The following is an 11,339-nucleotide window of genomic DNA, read 5'->3' as shown; positions in this document are numbered from 1 at the left end:
TACGTAAGCAGTTAGTCCTGGCTGACTGATCCTCCCAGCAGATGTCAGGGTAGTTTAGGTCACCCATGACAACCATATCCCTTGACTGTACAGCCTCTGAGAGTTGCCTAGAGAATTCCAGGTCTAGCTTATCCTCCTGGTGTGGTGGTCTATAGTAAACCCCCACTATCAAGTCCCTTTCCCCCTGACCCTCTTGTAACCTAACCCACAGTACCTCAGTTTGGCCCTCTTCTGATCCCATCTTGATTATACAAGATGTATATTGCTCCTTAACATAGAGAGCAACACCCGTTCACGCTTTTCCCCATTCTATTCCATCTGTACAACTTATAACCTTCAACACCTACCACCCAATCATGAGTAGGGTCCCACCAGGTTTCAGTTACCCAACCAGGTCAAAGTTGTTGCTTGCAAGCAGGAATGCAAGTTCCTCCTGCTTGCAAGCAACTCCCATGCTCCTAGCATTAGTGTAGAGACATTTAAGCCCCCCAGTGGGTGCCCTTGGTACCCCCTGTCCTGATGTCTATTAGGCCCCTTAGTGTTTACCAGGGCTGATCCAACGCATGGCTCATGGCTCTCTGATCCTAGGTTTTCTTTGTCTACTGGATCCCTGTCCCCCGACGAACCTAGTTTAAGGTCCTTCAGATGAGATCAGCCAACCTGTAAGAGAACAGACGCTTACCTTTAGAAGAAAAATGAAGACCATCTTGTCCCAGGATGCCTCTCTCATGGAAATGTGGATCATGGTTGTAGAAGCCAAAACTCGCAAGATGGCACCAACTCCGGAGCCACAGGTTGACTTCTCTGATGCAGGTGTCTTGGTGTTGATGGCAACCGCTGACCAGGAGGATCGATGAGAAACTGCTTGGCATCTGACAAACCAAAATATTCTGACATTTTGGAAATGCTCCCCCCTATTATTTTCTAGTTTATAACTACATGTTTCAGTGAATTTGGTTCAGTGTGCTTGTACAATCTAGTCCCAATAGTGAGTAGCCATGTAACTTTGAAGACTAACTGGTTCAGAGAGGTATAAGCTTTCATAGGCAACAGCTTACTTCATCAGATGCTATTTTCAATGAACTAGCCTGTTGTCTAAGAAAGCCTATACCTCTAAATCAGTTACTCTCTTTACGTGCCACCATGTGCTACCCTCTGCCTGATTTCAGACTAGTACAGCTAACTACCTTTCTGAAATCTAAGGAAAGGTACTGTGGTACCTGAAAACTTGTCTATGTCCTTCCCAACTATACAATTGGTCCAATAAGATATCCCCCACAAAAATATTTGCCTCAAATTTTTATTGGACCATCATGGCTACAGCATCATCCCACTGCTACCTTGCATTTTTTTTAAGGATCCATCCAAATAGTGTTCCCACTCTGCTTTCCTGCCCTGTGTACTCAGAGTATTAAACCTTTCATATCAATAATAGACAAGAAGTGTCCACAATGTCATTTGCTAAAATTCCTTTCCCTCACAGTTAACTGCCAGTGGTCCATCTGTTGCTGCTTTCCAATCAAGAAGCAGCTTCATTTCAGTGGTTAAGTGATGCTTGGGTATAGATAGACTGTAAAGTGCTTTCAAATGTCTTGGGATGAAAGATTTTTTGTAATTTTAAGAGGTTAATCAAGGGCTTCAACTCACAGATGCTAAAAAAATCTTTACATTTCTGCTTCTACCTATCAGTCTCTACATTTTCAAAGGCTTTTAGAATAATGTGTTACAGGGAATATCTATGGCTCATTTTTCCGGTCAGTCATTCTTCACTGGATTCTTCCCAAGTAGGATCAGGTGGCGCTTTTGATGTTAAAATAATTCAAAGGGCAGCAGAGAAGCCCCCAGACAGACAAACCAACAAGGAAGTAAATTGTTTGCTAACAGATTTGTCTTCACTAAATGATTTTTGTGGACAATATAGACAGAATAATGCAAGATCAGGTTGCAAAGTGGCCTGGTATCAGATGATGCCATCAAAAGATATTACTTCAGCTAACTTGTCCCTGGTATTATTTATTTTTGTAAAGACTAGCACCTTCTTCATACAATCTGTTCCGTCATTTTTTTATACGTTGAACATACCCAAGATGTGTTCAATGCCCTATACTAGCTATAATGAGAGCTATACATAACAATGTCTCCTTTTTTTGTACACGGCACATTAAAAAACACTTAATGAGGCAAAAGATTGGTTTAAGTCTGAAGCTTTGACACTGTATTTCACTGAATAAAATGAGTTGGCTTTGTTTCAAACAAGGCATGAGTCAAAACTAGCACTCCTGTGGCCAGAAACCAAGAAGCCTGGATCCATTTGTCTTATAACCAGGGATCTGGGTTTTCTGTTCACCATGGGAAAACATGGATTTTCTCATTTTAAAGAGGAAAAAAACGGATTTTCTCTTTTTCAGGAGAAAAACGCAGGAAACAGTGTGTTTCCCCTTGCTGGCCAACAGAGTTCCAGTGTACAAAGGACTGGAGGGAGCAGGAGGAGGGCAATCAGGCAGGGAGTGTCATGTGCATGTGCACATGTACATGGCAGCCAGGCAGCATGAGTAGCTCCTGCAGCTCCCCACAGGGACGTCAGAGATAGGGGATTGAGGCCTCCATAATGAGGGAGAGAGTTGGGCAGGGGTGGGGCTGGGGCTGAGGTTGCTGCCCAGCCAGGGTGGTGCATGGGGCTGGGGGCCTGGGGCCAGGGTTGGAATGCGCAGCTGCAGGGCCCAGGCAGGGAGTGGGATGGAGCTGCAGGCGGGGTTGGTGATGGGGGGGCGCTGGCTCCCTGTCCCTGCACACACTCCCAAGAGTGATGGGGGGGGCACATGCCCCCCAGATTTGTGTGGGGTGGGGTGGGTATGGGCTGCTAACTGCAGGCTCTGGCTCCCCGCCCTGCTGTCCTCCCCCTGGGGGATTCCAAGGTGCAGCAAGTGGGACCCAACAGGGCAGGGCAAACTGGGGCAGGGAAGCTTGGTGCCAGTGACTGGAGCCCCATGCTGCCATGGCAAGGCACCCCCTGCCTGCACAGCAGCAGCAGGGAGCACAAGCCCATGTCACTACCTCCGATGCTGGCAGGTGGGCAGCGGGTGTCTCACCACAGTGGGATGGGGCTTGTGGTGGCTGCACTGAGCCTTTCTGCTGTGCTTTGCCCTGCAGCACTGTTCCTGCCCACATGGAGGTCCCAGAGGGAGGGCAGCAGAGTGGGGAGCCCTGAGCCTGCATCCACCCCCACCACAGGCTCTGCTCCAGCCATGCTGCCTATGGGGGAAGGGGAGCCAGGCTCCGCTCTAGCCATAGCAGCCGCCGCATCCCACAGGCAGTGGCCAGAGCTCAGGCACTGCTTGTGGGGCAAGGGTCTGCGGACCCAGGTCCCTGGCCCTGTAGCCCTGGCAGCTGGGCCCCACCTCCAGCAGGAGATAGGTGCAGGGGTTTCTGGGAAACTGTACCTCAAGGTGTTGACAAGCAAACTTGTGTCATGTGTGTATGTTAAGGGCAGCAGGGTGAAAACAGCAGACATGGTAGCCCCTGCTGAGACCATGAAGCATCCAAGTTTCAAGGAGATAGGTGCAGGGTTTTCTGGGAAACTGCACCTCAAGCTGCTGACAAGCAAAAGTTGTGACATGTGTGACTTTGTGTATGTTAAGGCGTGCCCTCCCTGGCACTGGGGCCTATAGTTGACATGGTAGTGTGCCCCAATGAGGCCTCTTCCTCCCCTATAGCCTCATCTCGGTCCACCACTTTAAATAACAACAGGTAAGCACTGCAGCACAGTAGCACTAGCATCGCAGGCAGCCAAACTGTCACAGAGCCTTTCTTTTCTTTCTTGCAGGAGCTTCTTCTCCAGCAGCTGCCAGAGAACTCTCCCTGCCAGCCCCAGCCCTGGGCCTTAGATGTGCTCAGGGCCCTGCCTCCTTCCGGTCAGCTGACCGAGGACAAGTGCTAGGGGTGAAGGTTGTAGCTGTGTTGGCCTAAGGGCATGGCACTGGCAGACAAGGTTCTTTGGGTCTAATATCTTTTAGTAAATTGGCTGAATGGAGAAATATATCTTAGAAAGCTTTTGGGTTGAAAAACCCTGTGTCAGGCTGAGGAAGTACCTGCAGTTGGTGTGTGTGCTGTTCCCACATGGAAAGAATAGTAAATAAGCCAGAGGCTGACATGAAATGTAGGCAAGAGAGCCAGTCGGTGAAAATGGAAATGGAGGTGTCAGGGGGTGAGGGACAGGCTGGGGTGGAGGGGGAGAGGGGGATGTAGCAGGTAAGAGTGGAGAGGTACCTGGGGAGTCAGATGTCCGGCAGGTTGTAGTGTGTCATAATTCCAATGTCTATATTGAGTCCATGAGTTTCTATACCTATGAGGTTGATGAAGTGCAGTTCATAAGCTCATCTGTGAAAAGTGGCTTGTAAATTCAAACAAGCACTGAACCTCACTAACCTCATCACCAGAAGCCAACTTCCTACAGCCCAAAACACACCAAATGGATCCAGGTCATGCCATGACAAGACATGAAAAACCTGCCAACAGCATCTCCAATATGGAGATATCTTCACAATACATATCTCCACCAGGGCACCAAGTGCCCTGATGGAAAATACATAGGAAACACCAAGCAACAACTGCACACCAGAATGAGCGCACGCTGAAAATCTATCAAAGACAAGAATAATCAACTACCAGTCTCCAATCTCTCAGGACAGATCCTCAAAGGGAATTTACAAACCACGTTTCACAGACAAGCCTATGAACTGCACTCCATCATCGGATTCAGCAGGGTAGACAGCAGAGCGGGGGCTATGGTGGGGGGGCTAAAGTCACCCAAAAATTCACCATAGCCCCTCTGCCTGTCCAGAGCACAACCCAGTGCAGCCCCAGCCCCTTCTGTCCCACCCCATGCAGATCCGGGGGCACACGCCTCCCATCCCCTCCTGGACCAGTGGTGGGAGAAGAAGCAGGAACCACTGGTCAAGCCACCAGACAAGCAGCTCACAGTGGCAGGAGCTGCTGCCCGCCTCTCCCTGTGTGCACCTGGGTAACGCTTGCTTTCAAGAAGGGAACTCCCCAGCCGTTTCATAGATTCATAGATGTTAGGGCCGGAAGGGACCTCAATAGATCATCAAGTCCGACCCCCTGCATAGGCAGGAAAGAGTGCTGGGTCTAGATGACCCCAGCTAGATGGTTATCTAACCTCCTCTTGAAGACCCCCAAGGTAGGGGAGAGCACCACCTCCCTTGGGAGCCCGTTCCAGACCTTGGCCACTCGAATTGTGAAGAAGTTCTTCCTAATGTCCAATCTAAATCTGCTCTCTGCTAGCTTGTGGCCATTATTTCTTGTAACCCCCGGGGGCGCCTTGGTGAATAAATACTCACCAATTCCCTTCTGTGCCCCCGTGATTAACTTATAGGCAGCCACGAGGTCGCCTCTCAACCTTCTCTTGCGGAGGCTGAAAAGGTCCAGTTTCTCTAGTCTCTCCTCGTAGGGCTTGGTCTGCAGGCCCTTAACCATATGAGTGGCCTTTCTCTGGACCCTCTCCAAGTTATCCACATCCCTCTTGAACTGCGGCGCCCAGAATTGCATGCAGTACTCCAACTGCGGTCTGACCAGCGCCCGATAGAGGGGGAGTATCACCTCCTTGGACCTATTCGTCATGCATCTGCTGATGCACGATAAAGTGCCATTGGCTTTTCTGATGGCTTCGTCACACTGCCAACTCATGTTCATCTTGGAGTCCACTAGGACTCCAAGATCCCTTTCCACTTCCCTGCCACCCAGCAGGTCATTCCCTAGGCTGTAGGTGTGCTGGAGATTTTTCCTCCCTAGGTGCAGCACTTTGCATTTCTCCTCGTTGAACTACATTCTGTTGTTTTCTGCCCACTTGTCTAACCTGTCCAGGTCTGCTTGCAGCCGTTCCCTGCCCTCCGGCATGTCCACTTCTCTCCATAGCTTTGTGTTATCTGCAAACTTGGACAGAGTACATTTCACTCCCTCGTCCAAGTCGCTGATGAAGACATTAAAGAGTATCGGTTCAAGGACCAAGCCCTGCGGGACCCCACTGCCCACACCCTTCCAGGTCGAAACCGACCCATCCACCACGACTCTCTGGGTGCGACCCTCCAGCCAATTCACCACCCACCGGACTGTGTAGTTATCCACATCACAGCCTCTTAACTTGTTCACCAGTATGGGGTGGGATACCGTATCGAAGGCCTTCTTGAAGTCTAAGAATACGACATCCACCCCTCCTCCTGTGTCCAGGCGTTTTGTAACCTGGTCATAAAAAGAACTACATTGGTCAGGCACGATCTGCCTGCCATGAACCCGTGCTGGTTTCCCCTCAGCATAATTTGTCCTGCCAGGCTCTCACAAATGTGAGCCTTGATAATTTTTTCAAAGACTTTGCCAAGGATGGAGGTGAGACTGACTGGCCTATACTTGCCCGGGTCCTCCTTCCTCCCCTTTTTGAAAATCGGGACCACATTGGCCCTTTTCCAGTCCCCCGGGACTTGGCCCGTGCGCCACGAGCATTCAAATATTCCCGCCACTGGCTGTGCAATGATGTCGGCCAGTGCCTTCAGCACCCTTGGATGGAGCTCATCCCGGCCTGCCGACTTAAAGGCATCCAGTTCTTCCAAGTGACTCTGCACCATCTCAGGGTCTATGCATGGAAGTCTAGCTCCTTGCTGCTGCCTCTCTACAACCCCAGTGAGAGACTTGTCGTGCCCCTCGCTTAGGAACACTGAGGCAAAGAACTCATTGAGGAGTTCAGCCTTGTCCCCCCTGTCCATCACCAATTGTTTCTGCCCATTTAGTAGGGGTCCTATTCCTCCTTGGGCCTTCCTTTTACTCCCTATATATCTAAAAAACAATTTCTTGTTGTCCTTTACTTGGGATGCCATCCTCAGCTCAATCGTAGCTTTGGCCCATCTAACTGCCTCCCTACAAGCACGAGAAGAGGAGGTATATTCGTCTTTGGTGATCTCTCCCTGTTTCCACTTTTTATGTGCTCCCCTTTTGGCCCTTAGGCTGCCCTGGATTTCTGCGGTCAGCCAGGGAAGCCTCCTGGCCCCTTTCCCTCTTTTACCCACATGGGGATCGTCTCACTTTGTGCCTGAAGGATCGTTTCCTTAAGGCACAGCCACCCTTCTTGGGCTCCCATCATTTCAAAACTCCTACTCTGCAGTGGGTCCTTGACTAATCACCTGAGTTCACTTAAATCAGCTCTCCTAAAGTCTAGCACTTTCACCCTACTAGTTACCTTACCCACTCGACATCTTATGGTGAATTCTATTATTAGGTGATCACTGTCCCCCAGATGGCTACCGATCTGTAGGTCCCCTACCATGTCATCCCCCGTTGCCAATACCAGATCCAGTATGGCATTCCCCCTAGTGGGACCATGTACCTCCTGTGTCAGGTGGAGGTCCTGTACACAGGTTAGAAACCTGCGTGAGCGGTGGGACTTTGCTGTCTGTGTCTCCCAGCAGATGTCTGGGTAGTTTAGGTCCCCCATGACTACCGCCTCTTTAGCTTTTATGGTCTCCAAGAGCTGCCTCAGGAGCCCTGCATCTATTTCTTCCCCTTGATGTGGGGGTCTGTAGCAGACCCCTACCACCAAATCCCTTTCTCCTTGCCCCCCATGTAGCCTAACCCACAATCCTTCTACTTCCTCATCCTTGGATTCCATCTTGATGAGGGTTGACATATATTGCTCATTGACATGGAGCGCAACCCCTCCCCCTTTTTTCTCCACCCTGTCCTTTCTGTACAATCTAAAACCCTCAATATGTACCACCCAGTAGTGGGACAAATCCCACCAGGTTTCCGTTAGCCCAACTAAGTCGTAGGTGTTTTATGCAAGCAGGAGCTCTAGTTCATCCTGCTTGTTTCCCATGCTCCTAGCATTAGTATATAGGCACTTGAGCCCTGCGACAGGTGCCTTTGCTGCCCCCCCGCTCCGAGTCCCAAGTGGCCCCTTATTTCTTACCTTCTCGTTTCTTACCTGTGCCATAGTGTTGGCCGCCCCACGTCTTGCAGGTTCCCAATGTTCTCTTTCTTCAGGCTGGGCTGTCCTTGTGGGTGCCACATGGTTTGGTGGTCCACAGCTTCCCCCGCCCTTATCTTCCCCTCCCCCTGGCTAGCCTAGTTTAAAGCCCGCCGGAGGAGATCCGCCAACCTAGAAGAAAACACACGCTTACCTTTGCGGGACAGGTGAAGCCCATCCCAACTGAGCATGTCCCTCGTCGTGATGTGCGGGTCGTTGTCCAGGAAGCCGAAGCCTGCCTCGAGACACCACTGCCAAAGCTGCCAGTTTGTCTCTCGGATGCAGTTCTCATGCCGTCTTCTGCGTCTGTTCACTGGTAGGATGGAAGAGAACACCACCTGTGCACCCAACTCCCTCAGCATGCTGCCCAGAGCACTGTAGTCCACCATCAGGTGATCGGGGGTTCTCCTGGCCGCATCATTAGTACCCACATGGACTAGGAACATGGGGTAGTAGTCGGTGGGCTTGATCATAGCCTGGATTACCTCCTTCACATCCCGAATCTTTGCTATGGGCAGGCAGTATACCTCTCGCGTTGAGGGGTCCTGGCAACAGATTGGCCCCTCCGTACCTCTCAGGATGGAGTCGCCTATGACGATCACTCAACGCCTCCTCCTCTGGGTCCGCTTGGATCTCTTGACCTGTTCGGAGCATGAAGAATGTGGTGTTTCTTCCTGCCCAAGGGTTTCCTCCTCCCCTTTCATCTCCTGCAGGGTCACCAGGGCCTCGTACCTGTTCTCCAGTTGGACTGGAGGAACTGGTACCTGTTCGCTGCGAGCAGCTCTGGTCCTGGATGTGACCGTCTGCCACTCTGCTGTGGAGGGCATTCCCCGGGCTGCTTCTTCCTTCGGTGCCTGGGCCTGCAGGGAAAGGAAATAACTGTCAATTTCATCCTCCGCCTCCCTGATCCCCCTCAGCCTGCTAACCTCCTCCCGGAGCTCCCTCACCTGCGCCTCCAGAGCCCTAAGACGGGCACCTGCCGGACAGGTGTGGGGGCCCCCAATCTCTGCCCCCCCGGCCCTGCTGGGGATCCCCCACAGGCCAGGAGGTAGGGGGACATCAGCTCCCCCATGGGCTCGGTCTGGGTGGAGGCCTCAGACCAGCCCCGGTTAGCCTTGTCCCCCCGGGCAGAGGCCCTAGCAGCACTCCTCGTCAACACCATTCTAAGCTGCTGTTTGTAGATCTGTGTGGTGTCTACGCCCTACCCTACCTGGTTTTATTTATTCTTAAAATCAACTAAACATAATTCTTAGCTTGAGTTAGCCATTTCCTACTTTTACACTTCCTAGATATTCCCCATCACTTTTGGCTTCTTATTTGGGCCCAGTAAATCCAATCTAGTCCTCCAGCTGGGTTGTCAATAAAATAATCCTGCATCTATATCCAATGTTCTAGAATTTGAAATCCTGTTATGCAGCCCAGCACACTAAAGGCCTGGCAGTTAAGAAATATATTGAAACTAGAAAAGAACAAAGGTCACATAGGCAAATAGCTTAATGTAAATAATAAAATCCTCTTTAAATCTATTAGATCCACTATCTTTCTAGATGAATTGTTAATGAGGAAAACAATCAGGAAATCTCTACTCCAAGGGCATTTTTAGGAGAATTCCCAGGGTGATCTTAGGGTTCTGTAGGAGAAAGTTGTTTGAAAAGTTCAAGTGCAATAAAGCACTGAGGACTAACAATAATCTCTTTACTCCTCTTTCCCCTGAAGAAGATGGCATAAGAAAAGGGAAGGGAGGCTATAGGGCTGTTCCCCTTCCATGCTCTTTGACACAGTCATACCTGCAAAGCATGGTCACTGTTCCAGTGGGAAGCAACCTCCAATCCAAAGGATGTTTATCCCTGAGGCAGAGTCTCCTGAGGCAGGGTGATTCTGCACTGCTGCCAGTTGCAATGTTTTGGTTTGAGGGGAAACAATCTAGCCATATGAACGTGCAGAATTGAGCTAACTGTTTTACTGGAAATAGTATATAACATGGCAGTGATACTGAGATGCGCACATGACATGATATTGGTAAGGTAGTGGCACACATCCATAAAGAAGTCCTTCCTGGAAAAATAGAAAGGTACTAATATATGCTGTCTATATGTAAACAAAGAGGCAGAACATAGCAATCACTAACAATTGAGATAACAAGTAACTGGTGTAATTAAACACCATGCTTTAAGGTACCCATGAGATCCCGTACATAAAGAAGGAGGAATTTCCTTCCTCTGCGCACAGCATTACCCTGGGACATTATGGGTTGTTACACACTTCCCTATCTGGAATAAGTCACTGCTAAAGGTAAGAGTTTCAAAAGTGAATAGGAATTTTGACTGTCTCAGTTTTTGGAGTCCCCACACTGAGTGGTTTTTAAAGGGCCTCTGTGATCAGCAGATTATGAAAATCACTCCTATTCAATTTATCTCAGATCCAGCCCCCATAATTGGCAGTCCTTTTTGAAGACCTTGGGTATTTTCCCTCCCTATGCCCTTTTAAAATAACTAGCATTTTAGTAGGTTTCTCAAGGAAATCTGAAGCACTAGAAAACCTTAGTTTTCCCCTACAGGCATCCTGTTGATACAGCCCTCCTTCAATCTAATTATCCAAACTGTGTATTATTCTTCGGTTAATTAGTCTCCTCAATTCCACTCCCATCAGGATGAAGTTCTGCAGAGCATGTGATCTCCTGTGATTTCCATTAACAACTTTCCAGCGTTCAGAAACACAGATCACAGTGATTTGTCAATGTCACCACTATTTCGCTGCTCCTTCTCTGCTGATCCTCTGCATGTGGCCCTGGTGATTTACAACAGTGGAGGCTCCCATGAGGCCCTGTAATTTCCTTTCTAGAGATCTTAAACTCTCTTCAGGTTACATAGTAGGAATTTATTCTGCATTCTAAAGTAAAAACTAGCATGGAAAATAATCTTTCACTTTTCTTATTCCTGTCTGAATTATTTATCTGAGAAATAGAGGATAGTACCAGCCTTGCTTACCAATAAATAAAAATACTTTTCAGCTGGGAGGATCAGGATTAATTTGTGACTACTAGAGAGGAGAAAGATGGCTAAATCAGGGGCAGCTCCTTGCTGGGCATAAATCCCATATGCAGCAGTGTCACTTGAAGAGCTACATAGTGTTCATTCACTTTGAGGGCAGATAGATGGAATATCATACAAACATTTGGTTCATACACAACTGTGAGAGGCAAGGATTTCTTACGGTGATATCTCTTATTGTACAAGCTATCAAATTGGGATAGAGTTAGACAAGCCTTTGGATGCAAGACTGACTTCCTCAGGTCCGATCACCTAGCTCT

This window comes from Alligator mississippiensis, chromosome 6, assembly GCF_030867095.1.
Source record: "Alligator mississippiensis isolate rAllMis1 chromosome 6, rAllMis1, whole genome shotgun sequence".
NCBI lineage: Eukaryota > Metazoa > Chordata > Crocodylia > Alligatoridae > Alligator > Alligator mississippiensis.
The sequence above is the reverse complement of the archived record's forward strand: the minus strand, read 5'-3'. Positions refer to the sequence as shown.